Source organism: Onychomys torridus, unplaced genomic scaffold (assembly GCF_903995425.1).
Source record: "Onychomys torridus unplaced genomic scaffold, mOncTor1.1, whole genome shotgun sequence".
Taxonomy (NCBI): Eukaryota; Metazoa; Chordata; class Mammalia; order Rodentia; family Cricetidae; genus Onychomys; species Onychomys torridus.
Window position 1 is genome coordinate 15575 of NW_023413116.1, and position 19273 is coordinate 34847.

At 39.8% G+C, this 19273-nt stretch overlaps 1 pseudogene; it reads right to left on the reverse strand.

Annotated features, from left to right (window-relative positions):
• Positions 1–6653: 6653 nt before the first annotated feature.
• On the reverse strand, positions 6654–9727 carry LOC118576144 (annotated as a pseudogene).
• Between the last annotated feature and the right edge of the window lie 9546 nt (positions 9728–19273).

Genomic DNA, 19273 nt, shown 5'->3' on the forward strand with positions numbered 1-19273 from the left:
GTTCTCTAATACAAGGCCATTATGTTGCCTGGGGCCTAAATTATTTTCTGTGCTTTGAAGCCATTCTGTTGAGAATCCTCAAAAATTCAACTTTCTCAATCAAGTATCTGTCTAGTGACTTGAAGATCTGTTAATGTAATTTGTGAATATATGAAAGTTATAATTTAAAAACCAACATAATTAATAAAAACCAACTAAGTGCCTTATCACTGATGATTTCTATCTTACTGATGGTTTACTCTTGCTATGAAAGACACCATAATCATAGAAACGCTGATAAAGGAGACATTCACTTTTGGCGGCTCACTTGCTGTTCAGAGGTGCAGTCCCTCATTTTGGGGAGCATGCCCTCAGGTAGGCAGAGGGGGTGCTAGAGCTGAGACTGATACATAGCATGTGCTATTGAAATAATCTCACACATTGATTAAAGCTTGAGAAAAAGTCTTCAAAGCATACCACAACAGTGACTCAATTACTCTAGTTGGTCTGGCCCAGATTAAAAGTGTGAACTCCACATCAAGGTCTAGATTAAAGGCATGTTTCACCCAGTATTCTCCAACAAGACCACACCTCCTAAGAGCACCACTCTCTATGATATTCTGGGTCCAAATACATTTCAACAACCACAGTTCCATTATTTCTTGAAGTTAATGCTTAAACAGAGTTCTAAACAGTTTATTCTAGAGAGCAGAAAAAAGAGATATTAGAGTAATGACTCATGAGGAAGAAACATCCTGGCTTGAGGATGGGATGATCTGAAATAAGAAAACAGCAAGAGCTTCAGGGGTAGATGTTCCCTCCTTATAGAAGGTGAAGTTATCCAGGTGGTGGTGGTGTTGGCAGCACATGCCTTTAATCCCAGCACTCGGGAGGCAGAGCCAGGTGGCCCAGCAGATCTTTATGAGTTGAGCCAGCCTGGTCTCCAAAGCGAGTTCCATCTCCCATTCTAATCTTATCTCTTATCTCCTATTCTAAAGAGCCACAAAGCTAAACTTTCATAAGAAAAATTTTGAACTGAATGACCAAAACCTGCATCTCACAGGAAAGCTAAGACAAGACTATTTTTAAAAAAGCATACTCTATCTTTCAGAATTTTAAAAGTCAAAACCTTGATCAGAAAGATACAAAAGACTACACTACATCTTTGAGATCTCCACCAATTGTGAAGCAGCATCTCCCAAAACCCACAAATAATCACAATACACACATACTCAAGCAGCAAAGAAGGGAAATGTTCCTAGTCTCCAGTTACTTCTTTCTGGAGTGAATTTCTATTGTGATTCCAGCAAGCCCTAGGAGCCAATGTGTTTCCAGGTCCCTGGTCGGCTTCATCTGAGGGTCTGTTCAAGTTGACTTCCTGTTATAGTGCCCGACTTCAGTGATTCAATCTGACATGCTAATCATTTGATAATGAGATTGGACCACACCCACTGTGTGTGGGTGTGGCAGTCACCACTTTCATCCTATCAATCACTAAGTAGTGTAAGAGTGTCTCCAGTCCCAGAACAGCCTTGTACTTTAGGAAGACCTGTGAAAAGCATCAATAGAGCAGGGAAAAACAAAAACCAAAAAATCAAAAACAAGCTGACCAAACGGGAAAGACACTTGCCCCTCAGACTGAATTACAGATGAAATCCTCCCTCAGTCCCACCTCAGCATCTCTATGCAATTCTGGATTATGTCATGGAAGGGGAACACATCTAAAGCAAGCATAGTCAGTCACTGCAGTGAATGGGAACAGTAACAGGCTGTAAGGGAATACAAAGATGGTCATTCATCTACTGTGACTTCTGACATACAGCTCATTCCAAACTGGTTAAATTTTTCTGATATCCAGAGGGTTTGGAATTCAAATGCTGCAATGAACAAGGTAAAGCTTTTGGCAGTGGAATGAGACACGGAGAGAGAACAGTGCCCAGGAGGAGTCTGCAGCACAAAGTAGAAAAGACAGGGTATACTGGGCTCATCACTATGGACAAAGTCAAGATGTTTGACGGTTTTACATGATGTATGATAGATATGTGAGGCAGACTGTAGTTTAGGGAGGAATTAAAATATATAATCGGAATGAGCATAATCCTGTGGTGATATTTTAATTGTGTTGAAAAGTTATTTTATTCGAATGTTAATAGACAGTTTGCCTGGAGATCAGGGTTCATAGGGCACCAGGAACAGAATTCAAGTGGTTTTGGCCCACGCCTTTAATCTGATTACTTGGCAAGCAGAGTCTCCGTGTGGTCAAGGACACAGTCAAGCCTAATGACACCAACCTTTAATCCCAGTATCAACCATAGAGACCTGGAAGTCTGAATCGACAGACACTGACTAGGAAGACATGAGGCTGGACTTAGAGTCACTGAGAAGGCAGAACAGGAAAGCAATAAAAGCCCAAATTAGGCAGGAGAAAGCTTTCTCGTGTGTGAAACTATGGCTTGGGGGTAAGTGAAGTTTAGTAGTGGCTCTTCACTAATTTCCTGATCACTTCACTTATTACCCCTTTATTTGGATCTGTGTTTCTTATTTATTAAAACTGTTTAGATTTTCATCTACATTTTTCTCCCTTTTTTCTTTTCTTTTCTTTTCTTTTTCTTTTTCTTTTTTCTTTTTTGGTGTTTGCTTGTTTCTGCAAATGGCTGCCCTGTCTACTCACAAACTCATTAGGTTGTAGATAATGATCTTCCACTACAATCCTATAGCTTCAAAGCACTCAGTGCTTGGGGACCAGAGCTGTCTCCCTACTTCAAGAATCCATTTTGGTTTTCTGTCCATTGTTTACTTTCTTGTTGTTGCTGCTCTTCTATTTTTTAAAACATTGCCTCACTCTGTATACCTGGCTGTACTGTAACTATTATGTAGTCCAGTCTTCTTCAAACTCACAAAAGCCTTCTCTGGTATTAAAGTGCAGGGATTAAAGGCTTGTGTCAATATGAATGTTTTTTTTTCTAAGCATGCTCATTGTTACTTTGATTTGTGCCCCCTGACATCCAATGGTGAGGTCTTATCCCCAGAGTGTGTGGTCTTATATCAATATTTGCTAAATCCCAACAAATAGATAGAACTTCAAATGTAACCATCCCATAGAAGCCTCAAAGCTCAGTGATTAACATTTCTGAAGTCTGAAGTCCTTTGAAACCATAACAGTGAAGTTGTGAATGTTGAAACTTCAAGCTTCAGTTCTTGTGGGAGAATAAAAATGTCCACAAAATAGGAAAAAGTTATCAAAGTTTGAAAATGGATTAGTCAAAAGGTGTGAAATTGGTTGAATCGTCTATGTAAAAATGCATGGTTTATCTGCATAGATATTCAGTTTGTTGATGATATTATGGGGTTTATGTAATTAAAGCAATGTTGGCCAGAAGAAACATTCCTATGAAAACATTTGTTTCCAGAGATTCATAAACAAACCCCTGTGTTTCACTACTCTCTTCCTTCATAAGAATTGCAGGGGACAAAAATCAGCCTTACAATTACAATGCTTGGAGAAAGTTAGGTGCCTTTAATCCCTGCACACATCTTTAATGTCAGCACTAAATAAACACAAACAGGTGCATATCTGAGTTGAGGACAGCCTGGACTACAGAGTGAATTCTAGTCCAGATAGGGTTTCAGTGATAGAAAGTCTCTCAAAGGAGCCTTAAAGAGAAAAACTTTCACCCCATATCCGTGAAGTAGAAGCCATAGAATTGTAGTGAAAGGCCACCCCATTGAATGGACTGAAAAAAAAAAAAACATTTTGCAAAAACAAAATCAAAGTTAGAAAAGTAAACAAAGGAAAGAAAAAACTTAGCAAAGGAAAATGAAGAGAGAACAAACATCACCTATGTCTTTTGGACTACCCAATTTTAATTCCTTCCCAGATCACAGTCCTCATCTCATGTCTATCAACCTCATTTTTTCATATATATATATATGTCACTCTCTCTGCCAACAGAAATGAATCTGCTTCAGGCTCTGTTTGTTCTATGTTGTGCCTCAGAGCCCTCCTCGTTGACTCCTGCCCACTGTCTCATTCCAGTGCCAATGGTTCACTATATTGAAGACAATCGATTTGACCTCTCCTAGCAACAAGCACAAATAGCTCCTTTGTTACTGATGGAAATTTTAAAACTTTTATCCATAGTACATTGAAAATGGAAGGAAGAAGGAAGGGCTGAACAAATAGAAAAGGAAAGAAAGAAGAAATGAAGAGAAGATTGGAAGATTGTACTTTGAGGTGCAAAGGTATTAAGGATTACTTTTGGGATCTTGTGGAAATAATTAGTTTTCACCAGACGGGATGGATACAGTTCATTCTACATCTAGTAGTAAATACCAGACAGTTCCTGTTAACATCTTTTTAATCTCAATTCTAATCACAGCAATATAGGCAATTCACCCTACCCAGGAAAATCTCAAGTTTATCTTTATCTATATGAACTTATGAAAGTAATTCTCACCTGCATGCTTTGTGATGCCAAAGTTGCAACTGCTGAGCTGAACTGCTGAGTCTGTCCTGTGTTGAGATGACATGATGGGCCCTGATTTATTGCTTCATTATTGCATGGTCCCCTTTCCTACTACAGAAGTGGATTGAAACTCAACTCTCCATCCATAATATCATGTCTATAAAGAATCAGAAAATTTTAAATGACTCCCCACCAATTAGGTGTCAGTTCAAATGTGGACAAAAGAGCAAATCCAATGAAGCAATTAGGAGAAATTAGGAAGAAAACATCTCTGTGAGCCAGCAGTTTCTCAAGGGATGCAGAACATGCAAAGAGCCTATGTTGAGAATATGACGTTGCTGAATACAGTGTTGTACCCAGAATCACCCAAAGACCACAAATATAAGAAATCTGATGCAAAAGCAAAGTCCTTTTACAGTTTTGGGTTAACCCCAGCCTCTCTGTCTGTCTGATGCAGCAGAGAAGGAGAGAGCCCAAGTAGCATTGGGGTAGGGTTTTCATAGGGGTAAAGCAAGGGGGTTCTTCAGGTCTTAAGACAAAAGAGAAATATTCCAAAATTCTCTAAACCCACAAAGGCTACAGTCTTTAAAGATGAAAAGGCTAACATATCCCCACAATCACTATCCAGGAATCTTTAATACTAAAGTCTTGAGATACTAAAATCGCTCCAACCTACAAGTCTAATCAGGAAAAAAAAATAGTGACTGGAGAACACATCATCAGGAAATGGATTAGAAAGACACATGCAGGGGAAAGGACTAGCCACAAGGTATGTCAGCAATAAGAACTTCAAAGTGGCCAGGTGGCGATGGCACATACCTCTAATCCCAGCACATGGGAGGCAGAGCCAGGCAGATCTCTGTGAGTTCCAGTCCAGTCTGGTCTACAGAGCAAGATCCAGGACAGGCAATAAAACTACACAGAGAAACCCTGTCTTGAAAAAAAACAAAAACAAAAGAAAAACTTCAATGTGAGAATGCTTTACTTGTACTGGTATTCATGTCAGCTGATGAAATGCTGTATTTTAATAAATTGAAGCCTCCTAATGGCTAGCTGTAAGGCTGTACCAGGTACATCAGGGGGACATCATGGTTTACCTACAAAATGGCTACAGGGTACTTGAACTCAACTCACCTTCCACATGGAAATCACCAAAATACACAAATGCCAACATCTCAATCAGCCTATGCTTGCTGTCTTCAACTCTGCACAGAATTATGTTTTACAGTATAGATATTATTCCCTTTTCCTTTCTGTATTTTATGTTTTGGAGTTCATTCATGGGAAAATATTTGCCAATTGTCATCGAGTTATCATTACATGAGCCAAGAATCCACACGGACACCACTATTCCTTAAGTTTCTAGGGACCAGTGGATAGAGCTATGAAGATTAGAGTGGGATTATGTGGGACGATAATGGAACTGATAGTGATGGCTGCTTTGAGCCACTGTGAGCAACTGAAGCTGTTCACTCTCCATCAGGACCCTGGCAATCCTTTGGAGGAACATTCTTAAATTTTAAGCAGTAATCACTCATAGGATGGAAGATGACAGAAAGGTCAATGCATTTACCATGCAAGCCTGAGACTTGGGATTGAAAATTTAACAGGGCAATAGACTATGACAACAGATAGAAATAATATTCCAGAAGTTACAAGTCATATCTATACTGGCTCCAAGCTGATTAAAAGCTACATGCTTCATCAAGTACAGATGAGACACTGAGGCTGTAGCCCTGCTCGCCTCTTGTGAGCAAGGTCCACAGTTCTGTCTGAATTGTGGCAATTCCTCAGGTGATGGTGGTATGTGGATGACTGGCGGAAGCTATGGTTACACAGGGAGCAGGTGTAGGGCTTCTCTCCTGTGTGAATCCTCTCATGAGCCTTTAGATTTATTTTAAGGCTGAAAGACTTTCCACATGTCCTACATTGGAAAGGCTTATTTTCCAGGTGTATGACCCCATGTACCCTCAGGTCTGAGCGAGTATAGAAGCCTTTCTGACACGTGGTACAGAAAAATGACCTCTCCTTCTTGTGTACGTTCTGGTGAGCTGAAAGTCTACAGGGATATTTAAAGGTTCTAGGACATTCCTCACATTTGTATGTCTTTGGGTTTCTGAAGAGTCTCTTTTGGCGACGCCCACATGTGGACCTTATGTCATGATTCTGGCAGTTTTCCGTCTCCTCTGGCCTGGAGATCATCTCTGGTTATACCTCCAGAGGGACATCTTCAGAAGAAGTTCCTCTCTGAAATTCTTCCTGGTAGCCAGAAGTGACTTGACTTGTTCTGCTGTAACCCAGAGGAATTCCATCAGGAACACTCCTATCTTTAGGTTCAGGAAACTGACCCTCTTGGATAATGGAAAGGGAGTCCATCCCATTTCCAAGACTACTATCTCCACCATTTACATCACTAGTGTTCCAGGCATTGTTTTGGCCATCTTCACAGTTTCCGTGCCCTGTGCAAATAAGACATTCTATGAAAATGTGCCTAAGAAAAGATCCCTGCACAGCACCCCTCCTCTGTGCAGCTTCCTGACACTTACCTGTTGTCAATAACCTATCTTGGAAGATGGGCAAGGGTGTCCTTGCATTCTCTGGTATTGAACTTCTTGCTGATTGCTGTTCTTTCAGAAGATTGATAGTTTCTCTTAAGGACATGTTCTCAGGAAAGAGGGCTTCCTGCCCCTGCCTGGAGACGTGGACCTGTAAACAAATCCAGGGGACAATGGACAACGAATCTGTGGATTTGTGGATGAGAGTAAACCTGTCCTCTAACTGACTGCAAGCTATCACTGGACTATGAGTTAGGTCATTTGTGTGTCATCTCTAATGTTGTTACTCTGTCATTCACAAGTTATGGTCTCTAAAGTCTCTATTCACAATGTATTTGCAAGTGTTGAGTCACTGTTACAGGGGAAAGGTATGGTTAGGTTTCTGCACTGTCTAGCCACAACATTATCTTCAACTGGTCGATGCATTGAACAAGGCAGGTATTCTTGTTCCAATCCAGAAAATAGAGACTTATTCCATCACAAAAGGCTTCTCATTGTTCCAAGGACTGTCCCCATTTCACCCAACCTAGGCCAACTATAACAAAATAGCTGGTTTACTGAGAGGACACCTGGGCTAGGTAGGACAAATCAAGAAGGGAGGTAGTCTGGAGATCAAGAGGGCCCAAAAGAGCCTTTAAAACCTCTGACATAGACTTGTCTGTGAGTCTTCCACCTCTGGAGCCTCTTTTGTTAATTCATGGGAGTTATCTGTTCTAATAAATTTGTTTCTGTTTAACAAAGAGTTGTATGGCTAGTGTTTCTCACTATCTCCTGAATTTCTAGATCCTTCTTTTCCTCCTTCTGTTGCACCCAAGACCTATAGTTATTACTCAGTGCCCAGAACCCTGAACCTTTCTATATTCTTTGTCTGAGAGATGGCTGCTAACCTATAAGTTCCTACTTCAGCATTCAGCCTTGATTAGTACTAGTTTCTTTCTGGAATTCTTAGGATGTCTACAATAACTTTGTAATAGATGCCATTTTTGTGTCCTGGTGTCCTATTGGCAATTGTAACTTTCTGCTTTCATGCTCATGACTCTGACATTTTCCCTCTCAGGTAGCTCAGGATTTCCCATCCCCCACTTCCATCCAATAGTCTGCCAGTGTTCCCTATCTCTCCAAATGTTACCTCACTTTGCTGTGGGAGTGGGTTTTAGTTCCAATACCTGTATTTTTAGTTGCTGAATTTAACTACTAACTCTAGATAAAACCCTTGGTTGATGATGGCCCTAGTATCATAGCCATATTTCTAAGTGGTATTGTTTTCTATTATTAAGTCCTTAATACAACTCCCGTCTGACTGAAACACTTCTAACACGTACATTGTTTCCACATAAGCCCACTGTCTCTGCTGTAACTTGGAATTCAGTTTCAATCATGAAATCATCACTTTCAAACAAAATCAAAGGAGTGAAATGAGGAAAAAAACAAACTGAAATAACGACTTGTGCATAGAGTAAACACCTCAAATAAACATCTGGGTGTGGTGGGGGACAGCTTTAATCTGGTACTTGAAAAGATCACAAAGTGTGATTCATCTGAATCCTACTCAAGCCAGGAGAACTGAACAAAATGAGAAAACGAAAACCTAAGCAAGCAACCAAACAAACCAACTAATATGCGAATTTAGAAGTCTAAAGCAATGAGAAGTTATTTCAACAATGACATTTAGAAATGTATGTATGGAGTGTTGGAAAAATTTCAACACCTTGACCATTTCTTTCAGTGACTGCTAATTATGCAAACCTAGATATTTAAGGATGATTTAATGTAACTACATCTAAATTAAATATTTCTGTTCTGAAAATTTAAACTGCAGCACCATTATTCATCAAGGCTGTACTTATGGACGTGTTGGTGTTGAATATGCATCTAATAGCCTTATTTTAGCATCAGAAAACATATTCTACCATTCTGATAATTCAGTTTTATACATGGAAACTTAATGATATGCAGTAGGCAATTGAGAAAACCATTAAGACAATTAGATCCCCAGCTTCCACCGCCCAGGTCTGACAGTCAGAATTATCAGTGTGTGCTTCAATTCCAACTAAATACTCATAATTACAATGTAATCACCTACCTAAATAAGCCATCGTCCAATCCCAGGATCTCTATTCTAAACCCTTTAAGTCTTTGCTTAAATAACATCTCCCAGTCTCCCAATTACCATGTAAATAATTTAAATATAATTGTATCAGTCAAAAATGTCATGGGCTTCTTGCACTGTTAATCTCATTAAATTAATACATTTATAGTAGTTGATAATCTCCATAGTAAATATTTTGTTGAAGTGGGACAGCCTCTCAAATAAATTAACTGTATCTTCTTATTTTCCCCAAATGTAAATTACTGTCTTGGTTCCTAACTTAACCATCTCTCAACCAAGGTACTCACCATGATAGGAGCCTTCAAGCACTCATCAGTCAGATCCTCCATGAATCTCCCCATGTTTCCACCACATGATTCCCACTACTCTTTTAAGACAAACTTGTCCTTGTAGTGCCCAGTTAGGAGAAACTGAGCCAAGACCAGCTGAGAAATCATCTGCTCCTTGCTATGCTTTTCTGGCTGCAAAAAGGAGGTAAACATCTTCTAGAGTGCTTGCAGCTCCTGCTTTGCACAGGAGCCACTATCATATGGGGGAAAGTTGAGGTGAGCAATTGAGGAGTTGCAGATATCTTCTTCCCACTGTAGAAGAGTATCTTGGGTAGGAATGATGTTCATGTTCTCTAATACAAGGCCATTATCTTGCCTGGGGCCTAAATTATTTTCTGTGCTTTGTAGCATTTCTGTTGAGAATCCTCAAAAATTCAACTTTCTCAATCAAGTATCTGTCTAGTTACTTGAAGATCTGTTAATGTAATTTGTGAATATATTAAAGTTATAATTTAAAAACCAACATAATTAATAAAAACCAACTAAGTGGCTCATCACTGATGATTTCTATCTTACTGATGGTTTACTCTTGCTATGAAAGACACCATAATCATAGAAACACTGATAAAGGAGACATTCACTTTTGGCGGCTCACTTGCAGTTCAGAGGTGCAGTCCCTCATTTTGGGGAGCATGCCCTCAGGTAGGCAGAGGGGGTGCTAGAGCTGAGACTGATACATAGCATGTGCTATTGAAATAATCTCACACATTGATTAAAGCTTGAGAAAAAGTCTTCAAAGCACACCACAACAGTGACTCAATTACTCTAGTTGGTCTGGCCCAGATTAAAAGTGTGAACTCCACATCAAGGTCTGGATTAAAGTCATGTTTCACCCAGTATTCTCCAACAAGACCACACCACCTAAGAGCACCACTCTCTATGATATTCTGGGTCCAAATACATTTCAACAACCACAGTTCCATTATTTCTTGAAGTTAATGCTTAAACAGAGTTCTAAACAGTTCCTTCTAGAGAGCAGAAAAAAGAGATATTAGAGTAATGACTCATGAGGGAGAAACATCCTGGCTTGAGGATGGGATGATCTGAAATAAGAAAACAGCAAGAGCTTCAGGGGTAGATGTTCCCTCCTTATAGAAGGTGAAGTTATCCAGGTGGTGGTGGTGTTGGCAGCACATGCCTTTAATCCCAGCACTCGGGAGGCAGAGCCAGGTGGCCCAGCAGATCTTTATGAGTTGAGCCAGCCTGGTCTCCAAAGCTAGTTCCATCTCCCATTCTAATCTTATCTCTTATCTCCTATTCTAAAGAGCCACAAAGCTAAACTTTCATAAGAAAAATTTTGAACTGAATGACCAAAACCTGCATCTCACAGGAAAGCCAAGACAAGACTATTTTTAAAAAAGCATACTCTATCTTTCAGAATTTTAAAAGTCAAAACCTTGATCAGAAAGATACAAAAGACTACACTACATCTTTGAGATCTCCACCAATTGTGAAGCAGCATCTCCCAAAACCCACAAATAATCACAATACACACATACTCAAGCAGCAAAGAAGGGAAATGTTCCTAGTCTCCAGTTACTTCTTTCTGGAGTGAATTTCTATTGTGATTCCAGCAAGCCCTAGGAGCCAATGTGTTTCCAGGTCCCTGGTCGGCTTCATCTGAGGGTCTGTTCAAGTTGACTTCCTGTTATAGTGCCCGACTTCAGTGATTCAATCTGACATGCTAATCATTTGATAATGAGATTGGACCACACCCACTGTGTGTGGGTGTGGCAGTCACCACTTTCATCCTATCAATCACTAAGTAGTGTAAGAGTGTCTCCAGTCCCAGAACAGCCTTGTACTTTAGGAAGACCTGTGAAAAGCATCAATAGAGCAGGGAAAAACAAAAACCAAAAAATCAAAAACAAGCTGACCAAACGGGAAAGACACTTGCCCCTCAGACTGAATTACAGATGAAATCCTCCCTCAGTCCCACCTCAGCATCTCTATGCAATTCTGGATTATGTCATGGAAGGGGAACACATCTAAAGCAAGCATAGTCAGTCACTGCAGTGAATGGGAACAGTAACACGCTGAAAGGGAATACAAAGATTGTCATTCATCTACGTGACTTCTGACATACAGCTCATTCCAAACTGGTTAAATTTTTCTGATATCCAGAGGGTTTGGAATTCAAATGCTGCAATGAACAAGGTAAAGCTTTTGGCAGTGGAATGAGACACGGAGAGAGAACAGTGCCCAGGAGGAGTCTGCAGCACAAAGTAGAAAAGACAGGGTATACTGGGCTCATCACTATGGACAAATTCAAGATGTTTGACGGTTTTACATGATGTATGATAGATATGTGAGGCAGAATGTAGTTTAGGGAGGAATTAAAATATATAAACGGAATGAGGATAATCCTGTGGTGATATTTTAATTGTGTTGAAAAGTGATTTTATTCCAATGTTAATAGACAGTTTGCCTGGAGATCAGGGTTCATAGGGAACCAGGCACAGAAGTCAAGTGGTCTTAGCCTACGCCTTTAATCTGATTACTTGGCAAGCAGAGTCTCTGTGTGGTCAAGGACACAGTCAAGCCTAATGACACCAACCTTTAATCCCAGTATCAACCATAGAGACCTGGAAGTCTGTATAGACAGGCAGTGACTAGGAAGACATGAGGCTGGACTTAGAGTCAATGAGAAGGCAGAACAGGAAAGCAATAAAAGCCCAGATTAGGCAGGAGAAAGCTTTCTCGTGTGTGAAACTATGGCTTGGGGGTAAGTGAAGTTTAGTAGTGGCTCTTCACTAATTTCCTGATCACTTCACTTATTACCCCTTTATTTGGCTCTGTGTTTTTTATTTATTAAAACTGTTTAGATTTTCGTCTACATTTTTCTATCTTTTTTCTTTTCCTTTCTTTTTCTTTTTCTTTTTTTTTTTTGGTGTTTGCTTGTTTCTGTAAATGGCTGCCTTGTCTACTCACAAACTCATTAGGTTGTAGACAATGATCTTGCACTACAATCCTATAGCTTCAAAGTACTCAGTGCTGGGGGCCCAGAGCTGTCTCCCTACTTCAAGAATCCATTTTGGTTTTCTGTCCGTTCTTTACTTTCTTGTTGTTGCTGTTCTTCTGTTTTTTAAAACATTGCCTCACTCTGTATACCTGGCTGTACTGTAACTATTATGTAGTCCAGTTTACTTCAAACTCACAAAAGCCTGCTCTGGTATTAAAGTGCAGGGATTAAAGGCTTGTGTCAATATGAATGATTTTTTTCCAAGCATGCTCATTGTTACTTTGAATTGTGCCCCCTGACATCCAATGGTGAGGTCTTATCCACAGAGTGTGTGGTCTTATATCAATATTTGCTAAATCCCAACAAATAGATAGAACTTCAAATGTAACCATCCCATAGAAGCCTCAAAGCTCAGTGATTAACATTTCTGAAGTCTGAAGTCCTTTGAAACCATAACAGTGAAGTTGTGAATGTTGAAACCTCAAGCTTCAGTTCTTGTGGGAGAATAAAAATGTCCACAAAATAGGAAAAAGTTATCAAAGTTTGAAAATGGATTAGTCAAAAGGTGTGAAATTGGTTGAATCGTCTATGTAAAAATGCATGGTTTATCTTCATAGATATTCAGTTTGTTGATGATATTATGGGATTTATGTAATTAAAGCAATGTTGGCCAGAAGAAACATTCCTATGAAAACATTTGTTTCCAGAGATTCATAAACAAACCCCTGTGTTTCACTACTCTCTTCCTTCATAAGAATTGCAGGGGACAAAAATCAGCCTTACAATTACAATGCTTGGAGAAAGTTAGGTGCCTTTAATCCCTGCACACATCTTTAATGCCAGCACTAAATAAACACAAACAGGTGCATATCTGAGTTGAGGACAGCCTGGACTACAGAGTGAATTCTAGTCCAGATAGGGTTTCAGTGATAGAAAGTCTCTCAAAGGAGCCTTAAAGAGAAAAACTTTCACCCCATATCCGTGAAGTAGAAGCCATAGAATTGTAGTGAAAGGCCACCCCATTGAATGGACTGAAAAAAAACAACGTTTTGCAAAAACAAAATCAAAGTTAGAAAAGTAAACAAAGGAAAGAAAAAACTTAGCAAAGGAAAATGAAGAGAGAACAAACATCACCTAGGTCTTTTGGACTCCCCAATTTTAATTCCTTCCCAGATCACAGTCCTCATCTCATGTCTATCAACCTTATTTTTTCATATATAAACATGTCACTCTCTCTGCCAACAGAAATGAATCTGCTTCAGGCTCTTTTTGTTCTATGTTGTGCCTCAGAGCCCTCCTGGTTGACTCCTGCCCACTGTCTCATTCCAGTGCCAATGGTTCACTATATTGAAGACAATCCATTTGACCTCTCCTAGCAACAATCACAAATAGCTCCATTGTTACTGATGGAAATTTTAAAACTTTTATCAATAGTACATTCAAAATGGAAGGAAGAAGGAAGGACTGAACAAATAGAAAAGGAAAGAAAGAAGAAATGAAGAGAAGATTAGAAGATTGTACTTTGAGGTGCAAAGGAAAGGATTACTTTTGGGATCTTGTGGACATAATTAGTTTTCACCAGACGGGATGGATACAGTTCATTCTACATCTAGTAGTAAATACCAGACAGTTCCTGTTAACATCTTTTTAATCTCAATTCTAATCACAGCAATATAGGCAATTCACCCTACCCAGGAAATTCTCAAGTTTATCTTTATCTATATGAACTTATGAAAGTAATTCTCACCTGCATGCTTTGTGATGCCAAAGTTGCAACTGCTGAGCTGAACTGCTGAGTCTGTCCTGTGTTGAGATGACATGATGGGCCCTGATTTATTGCTTCATTATTGCATGGTCCCCTTTCCTACTACAGAAGTGGATTTAAACTCAACTCTCCATCCATAATATCATGTATATAAAGAAATGAGAAAATTTTAAATGACTCTCCACCAATTAGGTGTCAGTTCAAATATGGACAAAAGAGCAAATCCAATGAAGCAATTAAGAGAAATTAGGAAGAAAACATCTCTGTGAGCCAGCAGTTTCTCAAGGGATGCAGAACATGCAAAGAGCCTATGTTGAGAATATGACGTTGCTGAATACAGTGTTGTACCCAGAATCACCCAAAGACCACAAATAGAAGAAATCTGATGCAAAAGCAAAGTCCTTTTACAGTTTTGGGTTAACCCTGGCCTCTCTGTCTGTCTGATGCAGCAGAGAAGGAGAGAGCCCAAGTAGCATTGGGGTAGGGTTTTCATAGGGGTAAAGCAAGGGGTTTCTTCAGGTCTTAAGACTACACAGGAACAGAGTTGGCATTGGTTTATGCGAGTGGAAATTATGTTAGTAACTTCAATTGACTAGGATTAGATTGGGGTTACAGTTATCCATTTTTGGCTGGGATGGACAAGTACCATGTTTTGTCCCTGATCCCCTGTGGAGGCTGGCTGGCCTAGCGAGTACTGACTCTAGGGGATGGCTCAGTGGCAGAGGCTTGGTGTTTCCAATCTCCCAGTATTGCTGGCAAGGGGCATTTGTGATTAATTGTTTTTTGTTCATGGCCCTCCCAGAAACTGCTTGCTCATTCTCAGGGAACAGACATTGAGGCCCGATCTCTGAGAGAAGACTGAGCACCCTGCTATGGCATCTGCTTGGTCTTTTCAGTAGGACAAGTTGAGAGCCTTTTCTAATGCCCACACATCCTTAACAGATAACATTAAAATCTGAAGAACAACTGAACAAATAGGCATAAAGAAAGGAGATGCAACTGATAGTCTTTATCTCCCTAACTTCAAGAGACTTTTGCTGAAAGTTAGATTAATTTTAGTACACAAATGTCATTCATCACTTTTGAACTGTGCTGTGCTCTATTTCATGGATGAAGTAATTTATATGTACAGGCAATGCCTATCGTAAACGTTTATTTGGGGTTTTTTTTTCTCTGAACTTCATTAAAATTGTTTGTCCGCGTGTTTCTCTACATATACTAAGGGAGAATAATGATTATTGTTGTAGTTTTAAATAAAGCATTTTTATGAAATCTTTGAGAGTACACTATATGATTATAATGCAGTTTTAATACATTTACAATTTACTTGTCCCCTGAAGTCCTCTAGATGGACCCTTACATTCCCAAGCACTTGCAACTCCATGTACTCTAATTTAATAACCTACCTCATTTTGTTGTCTTTAAAAATGCACTAAGGTAGGCCAGGGTGGCCTTGACACACTTTGTAGCAGAGAATGAAGGAACATTTGATCCCCTGGTTCACACTTCTCAGGTGCTGAAATGGCGGGAGTGCTTCATGCCATCAGGTTATCTCATTGCTATCAGCTGAGGTCTGCCCTCTGGTGTTCTGGTGTTCAGGTGTATGTGACCTAACCACAGTCTTTAGGCTATGACATATTTTGGAAACATAAAAAACATTATGATCCTAATACAAAATTCTGTAATCACCAAAAGGCTAGAATCTTGAAAGATTATAAAGACTGAAATATTTGAAAAACCACGGTTTATGAAACTGTTGAAATCTGGTAGCCTAAGTCACCCAACTTACAAAGTCTCACAGGGAAGAAAGACTTGAGAACATACCACATAAGCTAATGCTTAGGGAGAAATCAGCTGTAAGGACTCCAACAGTAAAAAAAACTTCAATTTCTGTTGGAATTTATGTCAGCTGATGAAATTCTGGATTTTAACAATTGATGGCTCCTGGTTTACTACTTTAAGGCTGAACCAGGAACATCACGGGAAAGTCATAATTTACCCTCAACATTTCTACAGGACACTGGAACTCAGCTCCTCTTCCTTAATGAAATCAACCACATAAAGGTGTCAACAACTCAGTGACCCTGTGCATGCTGGGTTCAACTATGCACAGAGTTCCAGTTTCTCAATATAGCTATCCTTCCCTTTTCCTTTCTTGACTGTGGTTTTTGGTGTTTATTCATAGACAACGTCTGCATTTTGTAATCTCTCATCTTCTCAGGCCAGCTTCCGTATAACCACCTCTACTCCCTAATTCCTAGGTGTCCTATGGCTAAGAACCATGAAGTGTATGTTGTTAAAGGAATAAGTATGATATGCTGCTCTGAACCACTGCTATCAAAGGAACATTTTTATGCTACCTTGGAACCCTGTCCACACATGTGGGGGTATATTCTTGAACTGTAAGCACTCACAGAATTAGAGAAGGCTGAAGGAGTGATGCATTTACTATGAGAGCCTAAGGACTTGGATTTGTGGCCATAGCATGGTAGAAAAAAGTCAGAATGAATGGCAGGGCACTGACATGAACCCCTGTAATGATGAGAGCTGGAAAGCAGAAAATGTTTGGAATCTGCAGTACCAGATATGCTGGTGTACAAAGCTCCATATAAGAAGGACCCTGTCTCAAAAATAAAGAACTGACATCCAAGTCCTCTATTGGCCACTCAAACTGCAAGACTGTAGAAAAAAAATGATTAAAAACTCACAAAATCACAAACACACACCATACAAAATATTCATAAGAGGCAATTATGTTACAGTTCCATTGATTTATTTAATAGATCTCTGGCACAAATTATAAGCTACCTTAAGTAATTTTAAAGTGTTAGTGAACACAAAAATGACCCATCTTTACCCACAAATGGAACTGGAATGTGATAACACATAGAAGGAACAATCCAGAAATTAACATGTCACATCTGTTTGCTGTTTGGAAACTACATGCTTCTTCATGTGTAGATGAGACACTGAGCTGGAGCCCTGCTAACTACTGGTGAGGAAGTACAGGGTTCAGTCTGTGCCAGGGATGGCAGATGAGATGGCTGATGTGCTGCCAGCAGAGATTGGAGAAAAGGGGATCCAAGATGTTGGACCATCAACCCTCCATGTGTTCCCCTCCGTATCTTCTGCTTAGCATGACTCTAGAGGGCCAAGACAGAAATGCCTATATGTTCCAAGTTCATACTTTATGGTATGCACATGTCATGCCCTCCTCCATATAAATATTTCTTGTAATATTGTCCTTCTTCTATCTGATCTTCATGTTCTGTGTTCTTAGACCAATGGTGATTTCTGTGATACAGGAATGGAGTGAAGTAAATTTCACAGGAAATTATACAGAGATGATCACTTAGGCTGGGGCTAAGGCAATTATGCAGTTCATGGGAAAGAACTTGCGTCCTCGGGAAGCTTTTTAGGCTTGGATAAAATGCGCCAAATGTGTGATGTGTATCAACACACTGGACTTAAATTGGCCATGACGAATAATACCATTTCTGAGGATATTCCAAGGATATTGTGTAAAACTTGAGACCCTAAGGGGTCTTGGCTGAAGACTGTGGATGGAGTAACATAAAAATGGGATGACAAACGAATAGTGTGAGAACCTAGAATAGGAGGAGAATAGTGGCCTCCACCAAGAAAGGGAGATGGCAACTTTAATTCAGATATATTTTTATTCCTCCTGAAGGAATGTGGAGGTAATATGACAATTGATGGAGTGATTGCTACAAGCTTTATTGGGTTCCTATATTGAAAATTGAAAGATGAGTTTCCTTTTATAGAAGCTCTGTAAATAAACCAATCCTGAGTCTGTTCCTATGCAGTCTGTAGACCCCCCCCCAAACCCCTTTTGTTTTAAAAACCTTGCCCCATTTCTACTCAGGGCCTCTCCTGCTATGCTGCTGCATCAGACAGACAGAGAGTACTAATTAAAAAGAAACAAAGTTAGTTTCTTATGAGCTCTGGCCACAATGTTGTCTTCAACTAGTAAAGTCATTGAAGGAGAGTCAGCCTTTCTTTAAGGGGCCAACCTCTATTTACCACATGGGCCTAACTTCTTCTGATCCTCCCTCACATACCTTGTCTCCACAGAATGCGCACTGCCTCTCCATTTAGGCACATGACAGGACATTATGGCAGCAGTGTACTTGGAATTGGTTTCAGTCATGAAATTCTCAATTTAAAACAAAGCTCAAAGGAGTGTAAATGTGGAATTAAACTGTGAAATGAGAACTTGTGTATAAGAGCAAGAAACTCAAATAGATAGCAGTGTATGGTGGTTGGCATCAGTAATTCCAGCACTTGAAAAGCAGATGATGCATAATTTCCCTGAGTTCCTGGCAATTAAGGGCTATACAATTAAACCAAGTTTATAATAACAAAAAACTGACCGAACAAACAAATATTTAAACAAACATCCTAAAACTCTAAGAAGTGATTTGTGCAATAATATCTGGAAATATGTATATGGAGTGTTTGAAATTGTTCACTACATTGGACATTTCTGTCACTGACTGAGAATTATGAAAATCTAGACCCTGAAAAGGGATCCAATATATTAATCCTCCCCAGATTCAAAAATATGAACTGATGCATCAGGAATCCTGAAGGCATTTCTTATGTGTGTGTCACTGTTAGGTATGCATAGGAAAGCCAGATTTCAACATCAGAGACCTTACTCTAGCATTCTGCCAACTCACTTTGTAGTCACAGTGCCTTAATGGGGTGTACTAGCAACTTTGGAAAGACAAGTAACTTCTTTGATTTCCAGTTTCTGCATCCCATGCATTGGAATCACAGGCTAGTGTCTCAAGCCATATTTTAAAGTATGTGCTAAGGTTCCAACTCAGCTCTCATCATTAAATTATAAGCACTTCCCTGACTGAAACATTTCTAAGACCCAGGGTATGTCCTTGAAAGCCTTAAGTTCCACAAACAGCTGGGGATCTGTCAGAAGGTGGGCAAGATCCCAGAGCCAGGGCAGGGCTACTGAGGAGGCAGCCTAACCCTAAGCTCCTTCTCCCAAGGCCTGGAGCTGGCCTCAAAGGCAGTGGGGCTAACGGGCTTGGGGCGGGGCTGCCAGGGACCTGGGGCCCTGGGGAAG